Source organism: Lepisosteus oculatus, chromosome 3 (assembly GCF_040954835.1).
Source record: "Lepisosteus oculatus isolate fLepOcu1 chromosome 3, fLepOcu1.hap2, whole genome shotgun sequence".
NCBI classification, from domain to species: Eukaryota; Metazoa; Chordata; class Actinopteri; order Semionotiformes; family Lepisosteidae; genus Lepisosteus; species Lepisosteus oculatus.
In genome coordinates, this window is record NC_090698.1 from 72,140,018 (window position 1) to 72,157,312 (window position 17,295).

A 17,295-nucleotide genomic window follows, 5' to 3' on the forward strand; every position below is an offset into this window, starting at 1 on the left:
GATGGGACTGCGTCTAGACGGTCCCCTTTGTGGATCAGATGCGTTCCCTCAGCTTCATTGTCCTGCCTCAATGTGTGAGCTTGCCCTGTGCTTGGACATCGCCAGGCCACACTCTCCTGCCTCTGAGCAGGCCTGACAGAAACAAGTTCTGAACACCGAGCAGATTAAAAGCAGCCCGACAACTGAGTCCTGCAAGAAACATCACCTTTACACCATGCCTGCCCACCAGTGTTGTCACCAGCTACTTAGTGCTATGTAATGTTTTTCCCTTTGAAATCAAGATGATCATAAAAATGAACAGGAAAATACGCCTCCTTATAATTATAGTTTTAAGACACTTCATGCGATTTTTTTTCACTTATCATAAAGACACTTTTTTATATATGCCATGTATCTCATTTTCATGACCGATTATTTCAGAATAGGCAGACAAGAGTGGGGATCTGTATCGGTGTGTGAGTGGTAAAGAAACATCGAGTTTCCAAGATGATCAATAGAAAGAAAAAAAACAGATTTCGGCTGTGGATCGTCTTCAGGTGTGTGTGTGTGTGTGTGTGTGTGTGTGTGTGTTTTCACTGTGGAATTAATATCTTCTAGTTCCTAGACAGAAAATCATAAGGAACACCTTTCTAAGTTAGGATATGTATTTAAGAGTGTGCCTTGCTGTAAATTATGGGAATTTATGTCTTACGCAAATGATGTAGGTTTATACCAGGGCAAATTATCCAGAACCGTTCCTCCCACAAGAAAAACACATACAGAAGTAATACAAAAAAACAAAATTCCAGCAAAATTCATTTTTGTCTTGGTGTAGGCTGCCCTCCACTTTTGTCCGATTCCCCACACATGTACTGTGTGTTTCTGTAGCTAAGTACTGGGTCTTTTATGTGGCAGAAAATAAAGATTTTGTTAGGGTTATCTTCATTTGATGGATTACTGGTACCTTCACACAGTTTAGACGTCGACTCGCACCATTTAGGATTTTTAAATTCAGAACAAAAAAAGAGCCACCTATTTGTAGTTAAAAAGTGAACTGAATCCCTGACAAAAATAATCAGACTGAGAAGAGTTGTATGCTTTGAGCTTCAGAAGATGTCACTATGTATTTTGAAGTAAAGTGTGTTAATGAACCCAAACATTATTTTAATTTAAAAAGCAACTTTGTGACAATCACTAAAATAATACAGTGGTCTTACTTGTGGCAGCCATCATAGTAATTGTATTTGTTTTGATATACTGTTGTGTTGGGTTTTTTTTTGTCAGAGGGAGTTTAAGCTAAATCTTGTGACAGATTCACGGTTATTAATGAGGCCAGAACATGGAACCCTGCTTGTTAAAAGCTAATAATTACAATTAGGATACACTGAAAGAAAGAACAGGAATGTCTACAATAAATGATTTCCCTAGTCACTATGCACATTTCTTTCAGCTTACTAATGTACAGGGATTCAGTTGGAAAAGTGTCATTGAAAGAGAATTACCACCCTCCTTGCACTGCTTATAAAACAGATCCTGTAGCTGGCTATAGTACAGACGTGATAAGCACTGTCTGGGTTTAATAACCAAGAGTAGAATGATACCAGTGAACCTGCCTCTTGGGCTCTCTGTGTGAAAGAGTTGTTGCTTTGACTTGTGAACACTAGCAGTGTGTGCGATCTTGTGACTGGTCTGTAGAAGATGCAGAGTCTGTGAATAGGAAAATAGGGAATCCCAGAGAATATGGCAAGATAAGAGATTTGAGATGAAGTTGTGATATCTATGTGGCATCTTTATATTTTTAACTACTGCCATGTGCTGAAGTACATACTGTATTTGAACCCATTGCACAGAGCGCTGTCCATCTGAAACGAGCACTGGTGAAGCAATGCTTTAAGAACACTACCTAACACATGCAGTTTAGATGCAGACCCTCCAGAAGGCAGAAAATGATTACCTGTATGACCTTTTACTGGATTACAGGATTCTAAAGGATTACCTGTAGGGCGGAGCGGTGGCTCTATGGCTAAGGATCTGCGCCTGCGGGTGGAAGGTTACCGGTTTCAAATCCTGGCAGAGGAATCCTACTCTGTTGGGCCCCTGAGCAAGGCTCTTAACCCCAGCTGCTCCAGGGGTGCTGTACAATGGCTGACCCTGTGCTCTGACCCCAAGCTTCTCTCCCTGTCTGTGTGTCTCATGGAGAGCAAGCTGGAGTTTGTGAAAAGACAAATTCCTAATGCAAGAAAATTGTATATAGCTAATAAAGTAATCTGATTTTATCGTTGTCCCTCCAAAGGATGTAAAGCCCCCCTTGCCAACAGGATTACCTGACACCAGCCCTGGTCTGAGGCCAAGCTACAAGACGCTGTGAGTGTTATGGTGTTTAACCCTTTAAGCACGAAGGTATCAGGATTAACCAAAGGCCTGAGACTGAGAAACCTGTACATGGTAGCTGCACAATAGCACAGATGACATTAGAGATAATCTGTAGTCTGGATATATTACCAGGGAATACTGGAATTCTGTGAGAAAATCAACCGGGGTATCACAGCAGCACTTTCCTGCACATTCCTCCTGAAGAACAGGGGTGTCAGCCCTAGTGTCCTGACTTATACTCTTGCCTTATAAAATTAGCCTTATTTCAACAGGTGAAGTAGTTTCTTACTTCTCTGTCTGATCTGCTGCTTAGTGGGCCTGCTGGGACGTAATGGAAAACATAGTCATGAACACTAATGGATGTAAGTTTGTTTCATTGTATTAAAGTACGTCCAGCAGGAATAGAGTTAGGACACCACAATTCACTAGAAGATATAACGTTTAGAAGACGAAGAGGCACTTCTACTGTTTTAAAGTGTTTGGTTGGATTCCAGAGCAGGGGTGTCCAATCCTGGTTCTGGAGGGCCTGTGTGTCTGCACGTTTTCTAGGTCAGCAGCACCTGAAGAAAGAGTTTAAACTGGACATCACGGTGGTGATTTAGGTCATAAAGAGCTGAGCTGGAAATAAAATTGAACACATATCAGACACCAGGACCAGGACTGGACGTCCCTTTTATAGCACAGAGACGATGAGTTTACAAAAGAGCAATACACTAAAGGAGAAAAAGTAACAATATTTCAGAGACCTGTCAACTTTATTAGGGTACTGTCTTTGAGTTTTTCATAGCAGCCTGCCATTTATTTCAACAGTAAAGGGATGGAAAGTAAGCATGTTTGAGGTATGTAAGGACTGGAAAATGCAGTTCTAGCACAGACGCCAGTCAGTTCAAAAATAAAACATTGCTTTTCTTCTTCGGGTGGAGGGGACTTAACATTCAGTCCAATCTACTCCAGATGTACTGTAGGTTTAAAGCTGCAGGGTGCATATTAATTGAAAGCAGGAAAGTGTTCCACTTTGTTTAAATCATGAAGCCACAGGGCTCTCCTGAAAAATAAAAGAGGCTCCTCACTACTTGGGTTAAACACTGAAATGTGACATTGAAAAGAGAATAGAAGTGAGGGTGTTCTCTGCTTTTATCCCGTCTTCATTTTTATCAGAAGGCCACGCACAAGAATTCTCCGTATTATAGCTCCAAAGGGCAATGCTTTGGGCTGTTGTGAGTTTAGCAGAGCTCATGAATATGTAGTGTATTCCGCTTGTCCAATCCTTTTTATCACAGAGAGCAATCAAGAAGCCTTTCGTCTTCAGTTTTAACTTGTGCATCTGTAAACAGCACATGAAGGTGCTTCAAGAGGTGTTTTATATTCTTAGAGTTCCAAAAATGTCACTGTTTTAGGAATTAAGTTGAAACGTTTTCGCATTTGTTTTTGAACTAATGTGAATGCAAAAAATGCAAAAACTGTTTTTGAATTTGTTTTGAACCAAACTGAGCTTGTTGAAACTGAAACAGTGCAATCTGGATTTATTTCCAGAATTTTTTTTTCGATATTGAATGGAATTCATGACTGTGCACTGTATCTAAAGGGAGTCCTTTTCACCAGTCTTGCGTGTGCATAGTGCATCCACAGTGAGCACTTTTGTCTGGAGATGTACAACCCCTCTTTGATGAGAAAACACTGTGGTTTTATTGCAGTAGCCTCAGACATTACAAATGTTACAGTAACAAATGAGAGAAATGAGAAAATACAGAGTAGGATAATCAAAAATTAAATAACCCACAAACTATGAAGATATGACAAGACTATACCACAGCGGTCAGTATAGTCATGTCAGTGGCACTTCAGTTCTTTTTACTCTGGCACAGCTCTGGTAGAAGAGTAATAAATGGGAGGCAAACTAACACAAACAAATATTTATTAATAATGTAGATACCACAAACTAGACAACACACAACTCAATATAAGAAATACAAGTTACCCTGTTTACAAACAAGGCGTCTCGGAGACCTACATCCTGACCTAAAACCCAGACTGCTAACCCAATATTAAAAAATCCTATATAATGACTAAAAGGCCCTCAAGAGATGTAAACGTGCATCATAAATGTCATGTCCTCTCTACCAACTGAGCTATCAAAGGAACTGCATCATAAATAAATGAGAATATAACCCAGAGCTAAATTTCTCTTCCAATATATATGACTCCTACCTCCCTATTCTAAAAACACATCACTAACCTGGAGAGAATATCTTTAGCCTTGAAATTCCTTCTAAAAGAAATCAGAGTTTCTTAAAATAACAGAGGATAAGCTCTGTTAAAGAAGGTTTAGATACTTAGCTGGAATCTGGAGCTCAAAGCTGATTCGAAAAAGTTCCTCTTGCCTGACATTCTTCCTCTATCTGGCTCTTTCTTCTCCTCGTTTCCTTATTCTTCTTGTAGGTTGTGTTTTTTATTCTGTGTTCCTGGACTGCTGATGACTATTAATGATTTATCAAGAACTTAATTAATTGGAGTAAACGAGATTATTCCTTTTGATTAATGTCTCCCAGACCCCTTAAAGCTCAGCAGACTCTTGTGTTCATTGTTTCTAGATCCTGAAGCACTTCAATAACGTAACAGTATGCTTGACCCCTAAAATGAGCCAGAGGGTTTTTACACAGACAATGTCAATGGGCTGGTGAAGGGGTGCTTGTGTAACCAACACTGGGACAAAATGGTCTAGAGATCCCTGTTTATACCTTAGTGAACCTGCAGTTGTTGGAAACTGGGAGTTGACTTTCTTCTGAAATTATTGTGTTATTATTATTATGCACACACCAAAACCAGCAAAGGCCTCATAAAAGTGTTCCTCTGTTCCAAGATGAAAATTCATTGGGTTTAAAAAAACAAAAAAGTAAACTCCAGCGTTTTTCTCATTTAATTGTTTATTTATGCAGATAAATCAGCTTTCATAGAATCACTGCAGAACTGCAGTGATGACCCGGTGAATATTTACTGTAGCAGGGCATTTACTGTTGCAGGTTCTTTCTCAAGGGTACAAAAGGATTGTTTCAGCCAAGAGTTGGGTCAGAGACCTAACCACTTCACCACCGTGATGCCTCAGGTCCCTACAGAGACGACATCCTAGTTGAGATGTGTACCTCGTCACACCTGTTGCGTGGTTCAGGGAAAGGTGAGGCACTAACAAGATTGCGGTCAGCGTTTATGAACAAGGTCCTTGCTTGGTCCTGAATCCTACAGCAAAACAATTGAGTTAGAAAAATAAACTGAAGTTACTTATATCATAATTCATAAAAAAAGAGCTAGGATAATAACTGTGGTGTGCTCTTTTTTACACATTAAAACATAAGAATGGTTGCAAACAAAAGGGTGCCATTTGGCCTATCTAGTCCATTTGCAAGTAAGCAATTAAGTGATCCAAGGATCTTTTCCAGCCGTCTGTTTACAGCTGAGAAGACATCTGATTTAATGACTAATTTTCAAACACACATTTATTTTTAATTTTTGAAGAACCAGTTGTCTGAATTATTTTGCTGGACAAATAAAATGAGGTGTGCAATTTCTATCACACACATCTTGTAAATTTCTCTGACTAGATTCCCGGTTCCCCACAGATGTTTATTTTCACACTGAATGGATTCACAGTCTCAAAGTTCATCACAAAAATTGAGGACATCTGGATTTTATGCAGGAACATCCTTTATAGCTATAATCTCAACAATTTTGTTTTGGATTGTTTGCAGGGTGGTTCAGCTTTAAGGTGAAGAGGCTGATGTAGACTCTGAGAGCTCTGAGCTCTCAGAAATGGCAGCCAAAAAACAACTGTCCAGCACATTGATTTTCAACACAGAAAAATGAGCAACACCCAGCACAATTTCCATTATTCCCTATGGTGTCCAAGAGATAGGCCTCACGACCTACTGTAAAATACACAGGCATGCTGTGTTGATCACCATCACAACATTGTAGGTTTCCCATGTCTCCCTTTGGTTTTCCATTTGGAATAAACTTAATTATCCAAGCGATTGATAACATTTTTATTTTAGTCAAGTCTCAAGAGTGATGATAAAGCACGTCCTACATATCTAAATAAATTTTACAAGGGTTATGATTCACAGTACCCTTCATAAGAATGACAAATCTCTACTACTATCCGCCCATCCAAAACATGTTCGAAGTTAATTGATCCCATGATGTCATTCAGTTGTTTCTTAAAATAAACGAGGGTACTGGCTTCAGCAACATGGCTGGGTATCTCATTCCACACTTCCACAATCTTCCGCATAACAAATGCCTTCTATTCTCATTTCAAATGCATTTCAATGCAGTCTCCACTTCAGCTGAAAAAGAACACAAGTACAAATGTAGACGTCTTTATAGGAAAGCCCCAGTTTAGCCGGAAGGAGTCCCTGTGTATCTAGCAGAGAGAAGGAGGGGTAATCTATGGATTGAGTGCATCAACGTCACAAAATATAAGCCTGACTGTCCTACGCATCAGACAAAGAACTCTAATTTTAAACAATCTTCTTATCAAACAATCCATTTTATTTTTTCACAGACGATTCTTTTTCCTTCCACAATAACAAAACAGAACATCATGCACAGACAGCTTGGAAGGCAATTTGTTCTCCATGAGAAAGTACTCTAGATGTTTAATGGTAGGACCTTGCTTTTCATTTCCAGCATCACCAGTTACAACTTCAGAGTGAAATGAAAGTAAATGCTAGAAAGCAAGATCAGAAGCTCTTTGAGCGACAGGAGTCCATCTACAGAAGAAGTTCAAAAAGAGTTGTTGATACAGTGGTTATTTCAGTAGGAGAAGGCAGCTGCTCTCTGTCCCTGTGTGGGCCATGAAGCTTCCTCACTGCCCTGCAGACACTGAGGTTTTACTTGGGCGGATGTGTGTCATATTCTTCAAGACTGAGCAGCAGGGGACACACTTGGTGCATCACCTGGTACGGATGCCACATTGAGGACATCCCAATCCCTGTCGGGCAATACAATTTCTAATGTATTGTTGAAGTGAGAGCTATACTGAAATGTGTTGCAATTCCCATTAGATATCAATGCACAATTTCAGTGAATAGCTTGGAAATCAGTTGGAGTGAAGTGAGTGTACTAATTTATCACTTTTATCCAAAATTGTAATCAGTAATTTTTTGCGCTCTTGCAGCAATTCTTCCTTTTCCTAAGATGTGAACTCTTCAGCCCTATCAAATGATGTGCTAATGGCAACAACAGCACCAGACCTTTGGTATCTTTAGATACCTCAAGACTCTAACTCCTGATCTGAAGAAGACAAAGCTCTAATCTCTTAATAGCTTCATGGTGTTCTCTTAAGTGAAGTCAAAGCATCTCAATCGGATTCAAGTAAAATAAAAGCTTGTTTTGTTGTCTGTAGTGAGTGCACAACGTAATGAAATGACATTCTAAATGAATCACAGAATTATGCTTTCCTCAGTCAATTGCATTACTTTCAGAGCTGGTGTTTGTTAGAAACTTAATCTCTCTTGATGCTCTACTCTTTCACTGTGAATTAAACCTGCTGTTTGATACAGTTTGTCTGTTGTCACATTTAATATTAAGCTGGAAAGGATCAAGTATCAATCAATGATTTAAGTTTTGCTAACCTGGCTAGGACTGAGATTTAGCATGAGCATCCAGAATATCATGACTATTTTTATAAAGCAATAAACTGCCCTCCTTACAATGAGAAAACATAAAGAACTTCACCTCACATCTCTGTCAAATGGTCTCAGGCCCCTCTGGAGCACAGTCCTGCCTGTATTTTACACTCTGAAATCAATCACTCCTCTCTGGTCCTAGGTTCTCTAAATATAGAGTACTGTACATTCCCAGTGCTCCTTTGGAGAGGAAACAGAGAAACAAAGTGTACGATGGAATTGAATGCAAAGCAGAAAAAAAATATCACCGGCTAAGCGTTTTACTCTGGACTGTAAGAAAACATTTTTTTCCAAATAAAAAAGTCAAAAGAAGAAAACAAAAAAAAAGGTAAAGAATTTTAAAAGCAGTGCTGAGCAGCTGTTAAAGGAGAAAATTGAAATGCTGCCAACAGAACAGCTTGTATTGACTGTGTTTATATTTAACAACCTATAGCTCACTAATATTTTTCAGGGGGGGCCACCTGACCTGTAACCATAAACCTTTGCACCATTTTATGTCGTTTCACTGTGACTGAGCACTTTTCTAAAAAATAGCCGGGTCTTTTCAGATTTAAAATAAAAAAATGACCGTGGTTGTTTTATTTCATTGTGAAAGTAGAGGTTCACTGAACTCCTATTCTTATCTTATTTATTCCACTTCAGCTCCTCTTCTTCTGCCTCTCTCCATATAAACAGCAAACAAAACCTCCTCAGTTTCCAGTAATGTTACGGCACAGGCACATTACAGCATGCACACTTAAGTGTCTTACTAAGTGTGATTTGTGCAACACAGCTTTGCATAATTCATAATAACAGGTATGTGTTCCCCTGCAGATATCCAAACCTTGTCGATTGATTTGTATAATTTTCCGAGTTTTTCTATTTTTCCAAGTGTCAACGGTCAGCTTCCATTTATTTTGCTGATCAGTTTATTGTGGATCAATCCTAAGTGGTTTCTCGAAGGCGGTGGTCTTACTCAGGCGATGGCTCAGTTTTCCCCAATTCAATTGTTCAGGCAAGAAGCAGCAAGAAGAAACTTAGTTCCAGGAAGGAACAGTTAAATCTTTAATCCAGAGCTTTGAATGCACAATAAATCTTGATAGAAAACCAACACAAACAGGTAAAGAAACTTATATTGAATTTCAGTTATATGTATTCTAACCCATTATATCCCTGTTTTACAATATTGGATTAAAAAATCCAGTGAGTTAGCATTCATAACTTCTATTAATGATGAATAAAGCACCTGAACTCTTCTTAGAAGTTTGTATAAGTCCTCTGATGTAAACTTCTCTCTTCTGTTAGACTTCCTCAGAAGATCAAAGGACAGGCTTGGGATTGAATGGAAGAACTTTTGCTTATATAATATTACCCAGTGTGGTATGCTGCAGGATTTTATTACAGAAAATTAAAGTTATGTTTACACCAAAATTAAAGCTATGGCTACAGTACATTTTGCAGAAAATATTTTTCCCACTAAAATAATATTCTGGCAGATGAAAATGAAACACTTGGCAAATTACACATAAAAAGGTTGATTGGCAGTGGAGAGAAATTGTAAGCTAAGCTAACCTCCCCCTCTGGCTTGATATTTTCCTAATATTGTATTCCTAATTGCAGACAGTTTAAGGAAACTTAAATGTATGTTTATTACATATCCCATAAAGAAAAATCTATAGCAATGATAGACATCAAAACTGCAGAATTGTTATTTTAGAAAAATTAGAATATAATGTTGGGGTTGGCAGCCAAAATACAGCCTAAGGTTTAGGCAAATGATTACGCAATTAATGTTTTCCCAGCATCGAGCAATCTAATACAAGTTCTCACTGTTTCGAAAACCAAACACAAACTAGCCTCTTAAATCTTTGCTCCTCTTGAGTCTTAAGATATTACTGAACATGAAGCCATTCCTCCTCTTATTATAGTGTGACCTCTGTCACAGGAGGTCAATGGACTGATGAAGCAGCGAATGGGATAACAACATTCTTCAAATTCCCATGCTGCTCAGTCAGCCAATTAACTTCATTCAGGCGGACACTACACATAGTTCACTTGCTGTGTAGGCACGCATCTATATTGTATTATCTACATATTATTACATTAGTGGTGATGGTCCCTATGTAGTATTCAAGGTAGAAGATATCATATTAAGTAATCAGGTTTTTAGTGACAATTTTCTATTAAAACAGGGCAATTAATGCATTTTTTGTTAAACCTGGTCTCTGTAAAAATCAAAATACGCATTGTAAGTATATATAACAGCCTTTAGGATATACGGTAATGCATATTTTCATTGATTATCTTTCTTTTTAGAAAAGAGAAATAATACAAGACGTTTTCGAATTCCTTACATTCAGAATCAACACATTCATCACATTGTAGGCATAATGACCTTGGTGCCAACTCCTTTTAAATTGGTTTTCAACCCTGTGTGAGAAGTCTTCTTTTCTTTCATCTGACTTTATGCTGAAAAGGAGATCTGCCTAATAACATAATGATTAAAAGTACAGTACTTATTTACTTGTCTGGTAAACTCACATAGTTTTTAATTGGATGAGTTATTGGAAGAGCACCAATGTTAGAGAATCCATCCACTCATTTAACCCAGTGATTGAGAGGCCCATCTCCTGAAAAAATCACAACACGTTCACAACAAAAGTTCTTGAGGAAGATAAGGCCTCAGTCATACCTGTCACCTACTCTTCGGTTTTTGTAAATAAGATGCGTTCTTGGTTAAGGAACTCCCCTCCTACCCCCATCTTCATCACCCTTGTAGAGACCTCTGGCTCACATGACTTGGACAGGAAGGGTATACCCCCTCATCTTTTCTCATGTTCTTGTTAGACAATAAACTTTGTGTTTGTGACTTTCCTTATGTTCTCACATTCTAACTCGTATTACCAAGTTGTCACCTGTATAGTCAGGTAGCCTTGATTCACCAAGCATGCTGCCTCCCTGACTCTAAGGCTCTCTGGGGCTTATCTGTATCTCCTGAAGTAAAAGTGTGTCTGTTGCGCTGTGCCACAAGCTCCAAACAAAAAGCACTATTAAAATGCATTTTGCTCAGGTAGTTCATATAAAGCCACAGCTAATCATGCTGTGATGATGACTTTGCTTCCTACTGTAGAAATAAGAATTTGCTATCCGAAGATGGGATAAACGTCAATGTTTAGATAATCCCATGCTTGGTGATGCAGTCTGAAGGCAAGTGACATAACACAAGGCTTCCTGACCAGCTGTTATTGCAAACTGCTCTACTATTTCTGGAAAGTGTAATACAAAGTCATAGCTGTTCTTTGTGTATCACTTTATTTCTGTTTATACTGTAGGTTGTGGGTAAAGCACAGATATTTATTTTACATAGGTCAAATATAATTCATTTAGGCAAAAACAAAAAATAATTGCATAAATGCTCTTTGAATTGTAAATTGTAAAGGTTTCTGCTCCTTGAAAAACAATAAATAATACACAAACTCGCCTTGCATCAGATAGATTCAGTTTAAACTTTATGGCCTAAATGTTTGTGTTTGTGCTCATGTATTGTAGGAAGGCTCCTCTTGATAGAAAAACAAAAACATTTTTATTGTTGTACAACATTATTTGCTGGGTGTAAAAGTCCTGAAAGATCTCTTTGTACCTGTCGGATATACCCTCATTGAATGTTTAGATGTGATTAAGATGTTAAATTATTGTTTTATACAATGTGTGCAGATCTTGCTTTTATTAGATACATTTTGTCAAGAATGATGGGTAAGATATATGCAGACTTTGGTCATTTAACCAAAGAAAAACTCCTGCACCCAGCCAAGATTGAATCTTTTTAGCGGCACAGATTCTTTGGGAGTTGAACTCTGGCCAGCGTCCACCTCAATTCTGCAGTGTAATGACACTGCTTACTGAAAATCTTTTCTTTCTCCTTTTTGTAGGTGGGAGCAAGCCAACATTCAGAGCTTACAGGTGTTTCTGCTAGTGGGACTTTCAGGTCTTGAGAGGCATCGAAGAGGGGATTTCATGTGCAGTTGACTGTTTTACTGGCAGGCATTAGTCAAACATAACAAAAAAGTTGACTACAGAGACTACCTGTTGAGACTTAAAGATCATTAAAGTAATAATAGGCATACCCTAATGACGGCTCTTCTTTGATTAAAAAAAATCTGCTGTTCTCAGCAAAGTCATATTCGTAGTGGTATGTGCATCTATGTAGATCTATGATCTTTGGATGGCAAACTCTGTCATTGTGCATCATGCCACAACCTAGCATTCCTGGTCTGAATTGTGTGAATTTGTGAAACAAAGCAACATATTTTCAACAAAATACCACACGGTGTGGACAGCAACGATGATTTTCATTTGTCAGTAATTATAGAACAGGACAAAATATACAAATGACACCAGAATGACCATGTTAGTACTAAGTCGGTGACATAATCACTCACATTATCAATTCATAAAGGCTTTTACTTGTGAATTTTTGCAATTGTTATACTTGTGAGCACAGGCTCACAACCTTTAAGAACATCAGAAGCCTTGTTTTTAATGGCATGAATTTGTCTGACTCAGCCATTAAGTATCTCACCATAAGGTCATTTAAACAGGCTACAAGAAGTGCCTGGAACATGCAGAACGTTCTAAGACCCTTTCAAAGACCTACAGTAGGGCATTTTGCTATTCAGAGGGTTCAACTGAGGTGAAGGGCAGCAATGAATGGAAGACAAGAAGCACACAGACACACCATTGGATATTCCACAATTTATTAAGGACATGTAAGATCAACTTAAAAGAGCCACAGAGATTCATGAATGTTCTTTTTGTGTTTCACCATATCAGTTAATAAATATATCATGTTCACCACATCTGCCAGCAAGGCTAAAGATATAAATACAGACTGTATTCCATGCAATTTTTTGTTGTTGGTAGATTCTTACTTTCTAGGCAGCCTCGATGACAGCAGAGCGACACTGCTTCCCTCCAGCTTTCCACAGTTCTTCACCCCTTGTACTTGGCCACTACATCCACCTGAAAAGAAATGTATTTTTTGAAGAGGCTGAAAACATGAATGACTGAAAAACCTTTTGCATGTGTTCTAATATCTATGGTTTGTCTTCACATGTGTTTTAGAATTTGACTCAGAAGTTGGAGGAACTGTTTAATGGACTGCCTTAATTGAGGTAGGTGTTTTATGAAACTAGAATGCAGAGACACTCAAAATGAAAAAGAAAACATGAATTGTAAATCACATTATGCCATCCTAGATGTGTCAGTGTTTCACAGCTTCTGAAGACTGTGATATTTAGACTCAGAAATTCATCAGATCATTGAAAACAACATTATGGTGTTATGTTTCCTGGAACTATATAGAATGATGACTAATGATAAAAAAGGTGAGCTCATTCAGTATGGGCTATCTGTACAGAAGCACACGTCTTTGTCATTGCAAGCCTGTAAGATGCAGTTCTAGATTTAATCCTTGGGAACTAGCAAACTTCATCTAAAAATTTCAAATTTCTTTTGAATTGATTAAATTCAATATTGGTATTACTGCAGGGTGTTATTTCTAACAATAAACTATTTTCAGGTTACATCATCTCTACATTCATAATGAAAGAAACTGGTAGAGGAACTATTGCCTTTGTTCTAATGGATTAAATGTTCTTTTCTAACTATTTTGGTCTGGTTCTATGCAACTGTAATAGAAAAGATAATATACTGTATAAAGATGAAGGGAGAGCGTGGTAATACTGTGGTTTTAACTCGCCTAGCTGAGGACATGACAGTGCTGGCTGAAAATCCATGCTGTCACATCCTCCCTCACTCATAAGGTACAAGCCAAGTAGAAAATGCTGTCACAGTAAAGCTGGGGTGAAGGGAGGGGTGCTAGTAAAGATGCAAGGAGCGCCTTGTTCATCCATTCATGCTTAATACTTTGGATTTAACTCGCCTGGCTGAGGTATTGACAGTGCTGATCAGAAATCAAAAGCTGTCACTTCACCCCCAAAAGGATCTCCAAAACACCAATGCAGATTTCAAGCACTGACGCAAGAGCAAGCAGTTTCATGCATGTAGCATGGAATGAATGAGAAGTGCATACGATGTGGGTTTTAACATGTTTGACAAGCTCATGTGAATGATGTGCAGTGCGTTAGAAGCAGCTATGATGCAGGTGACAGAATGAAAGTCAGCGAACAGGTGGCAGCACTAGCAGAACCTAGGATGACTAGCTTGAAATTAAAATCCTGTGGCGGGTAGCAAAAAGAGCAGTGGTGACTGGAAGAATAGCCTGATGTGAAAGCAGGAAGACAGCTGCCACTTGCTGAAGTTTCCTAGATGCAATGCAGGAGAAACTATTCCAAGCTGAACCCCCAGAAGAAGAAATTCCAACAACGTATACAGCTGGAAGCTTTGACAGGGGGGAGTGGAGGGCCTGTACGATACCAGTTGGACACCAACTAATGGAAAGCGGTGGGAGGGGAACCTTTTTCTGTAGAAGTCTAGGCTGCAGATGCTAGGGAAAGAGTGGGAACGAATGAGCAATGAAAATATGTTTTAAACACATCTGCTGCAAACCAAAACGCCAAGTGCTAGAAAAGATAAGCTCAGCACTGTGTTCTGCCAGACAGTCTTTATGCAGAGGGAAGCGCAAGTGCGAAATTAAAATTTGTCCACCACCCAAAATGTCCGCTCAATAACACCATAAAGCATTTACTTATGTCTCTGTCATTGAGGGTTTGTAGGACCATAGTACAAATGGAAGATTGCCATATGAAATGCAGTCATGGTTGAAAACTTGCATCAGCAGGCTGATCCTGATTGCCAATCAATCCCTGCAGGGACATCAATGGCACCATCCCTAAGCCTCACTTGGAACACACCAACAGCCCTGGTTTTCTCTGTCACGGCAGGAAGACCAAACCAGATTCCTATGGTATCACATGTATTCAGAAAGCTTATAAAAGCATCCAGGATGATACATTTTCCCCATCTCCCAAACCCAAAGTCAGAACTGGAACAATGTTAGTTGTGGATCAAAGCCAGTGAACGTTATTTTCAGCTCAATGGTGACAAGATAACAAAAAATACCAACTCTACATTTGCACACAGCTGAGACAGACTATCATATCACACCTTATTATACAGTATATGTAACATTGTTTTTGAATATAACACTTTTACACACCAGTTTATTTGACCTGTTTTTTATATCTTAGGGATCTCCTAAAATATACGACAAATATACTTCTCAATATACTGTAATAACAGTGATTGTGAATTGTAATTTAATGTTGTATTGTAAGGACATGTTATTCTAAATACCTAACCTCATACCTAAACATCCGCCTGATATACATTCCAAGAATTCCAAATCATGCAATGTCCCAGAATGAGTCAAGAAGGAATAAATCAGTGTTATCTTATTAATTTTAATTGTTTCATTATTAGAAATTACAATTGTTATATATTATGTACTGTACATATGACATTAAATAGAAAGCATTTCAAATTGTTAAAAATAGAAAAAACACAAAATGTAACTCTTTGGCCTTGAACAGAGAAATCAATGAGGGGACATATCCCAGATTGTTTAAAATCCTAATAGGCACTGATAAAGTGAATCAAGCAGATTTCTTCAAAAAGGACAATGAACTATGAACTAGGGGGCACAAACATAAAGTACTTTGGGTGCTGAAAACAATCCAAACGAGTTGTGGCCTCTTTCACGCAGGAGTATGAAAAAGTAACAGCTATGCTGTTTAAGTCAGTACCCTGTCCTCTTTGAACAAACAGCTGGATGAATTTTTTGGATCAATTAACCCCTGTGAAATAGGCCTGACAGGCTTTTCTTATGTTCTTAAGATAAAAGTCCATTGTTTTGCCAATTTACTATTCTACAAATTGGTTTTTACAATCAGTAATTTAAGACAATCGTATTAAAGAACAGCCTCTGAGCAGCCGTCTAGCGTGAGAGAATGAATACCTTTCTGAGACTAAACTTGGAAACGATTCTTTGCTTTATGTTGTAATCACCAGCGATGCTTTCAGGAGATCAAACACTCATAATTACAGTAACACATGATATTGTTGAAGTCCTTAGAGGATCTACTGCTTTGGACCTTCCTTGCCTTAAACAGTGGAGCCATGACAGTATCCATCTTTTTGCCCTCTACAAATATAATCATACTATCTAGAAAGCCCTGTGCTTGGGTCTTTAAAGAGGGGCCAGGAAATATTCTAAAGCTTCAAGCTGCAGGTTGATTCATATGGGAAGCAGACAGTCTTTAATGCAGGAATGTTGTGCTAGGATTCTGGAGTAAAATTATAGCTCTCCTCTCCTAAGGTACAACACTTCTTGATGGTGTAGAAAGCATGGGATTCTCCATCTCTCCTGGGAAAGAACAGCTTTTCACCCAACTAAAAGATCTGATTAGGATCAAAAGATTAATAGAGGATTTTTTTGCACGAGCACATTAATGGTAATATTCAACATTTAGTTTTGAATACTGCTATGCAGCAGGGTGTGACACTTGTTTAGGTTCTGAAGGAAGCCAGAGTTTTAAGGTGAGGGAATCAGAAGATCATATAAAAGAACACCTTGAGTGAAAACGCTAGCTGCTAGAACACACTGTATACCAATGTACCAGATCTAGGAAGGCGATGTAGGACTGCTTTTTTGTCCTGCCTTTCTTTCCCTTTGGAAATGGCATGGTTGTGTCATTGTTCCTCGTGGGGGTGGATCAAAAATCACTGAAGCAGAGCAATTTTCAATCCGTACACTTTGAAAACACTGTAGTTAAAAATGAATGGGAATGCACGGAACTCACTTGCAATCCCTCTAACAAAGCATCTCAAGAAAGTCTTGCGTAAAACTTCTATGCCTCTCATGGATCTGAGTGTATCTCAAGCCGCCACTTTTAAAACCTTTTTCCTTATCGTGGAGCTCCAAGAAAATGAAGAATTGCTAGTTTGTAAAACTGCCCTTAGATGGAGCAGTATTTCCCAAAATGGGGAACCACAGACCACTCAAAATAGCATAGTTGGTAACCATAATACTTACGCAAATCCCAAAAGTTTGTTCAGCAGCATCCCATGCTGTGCATCGTATTGACAGAAGAGCAAATAATACATAGTCATTTTTTTGGGGAACAGAGAATAATAGCTTTACAAATGATGGACAGAACCTGTTTATCTGTAATGGCTTGCTTACTTCAGAGACAAAGGAATCTAACTGGTATATGTGCATACTGGAGACTTGTAAGGGGGGAGCCTATGGTATCTAGGCCAA

General features: G+C 38.5%; 1 long non-coding RNA gene across 7 annotated transcripts in view; it reads right to left on the reverse strand.

The window, feature by feature from the left end:
- Window positions 1–12,752: 12,752 nt before the first annotated feature.
- The window catches only part of LOC107079045 (uncharacterized), a 73,568-nt gene continuing 69,025 nt past the window's right edge, over window positions 12,753–17,295 (reverse strand). For all 7 annotated transcript variants that reach the window (XR_001480035.2, XR_001480034.2, XR_001480032.2 and 4 more), the window contains one exon: window positions 12,753–13,034. This is a non-coding gene — a long non-coding RNA (uncharacterized lncRNA). The remainder of the gene's footprint in view (window positions 13,035–17,295) is intronic.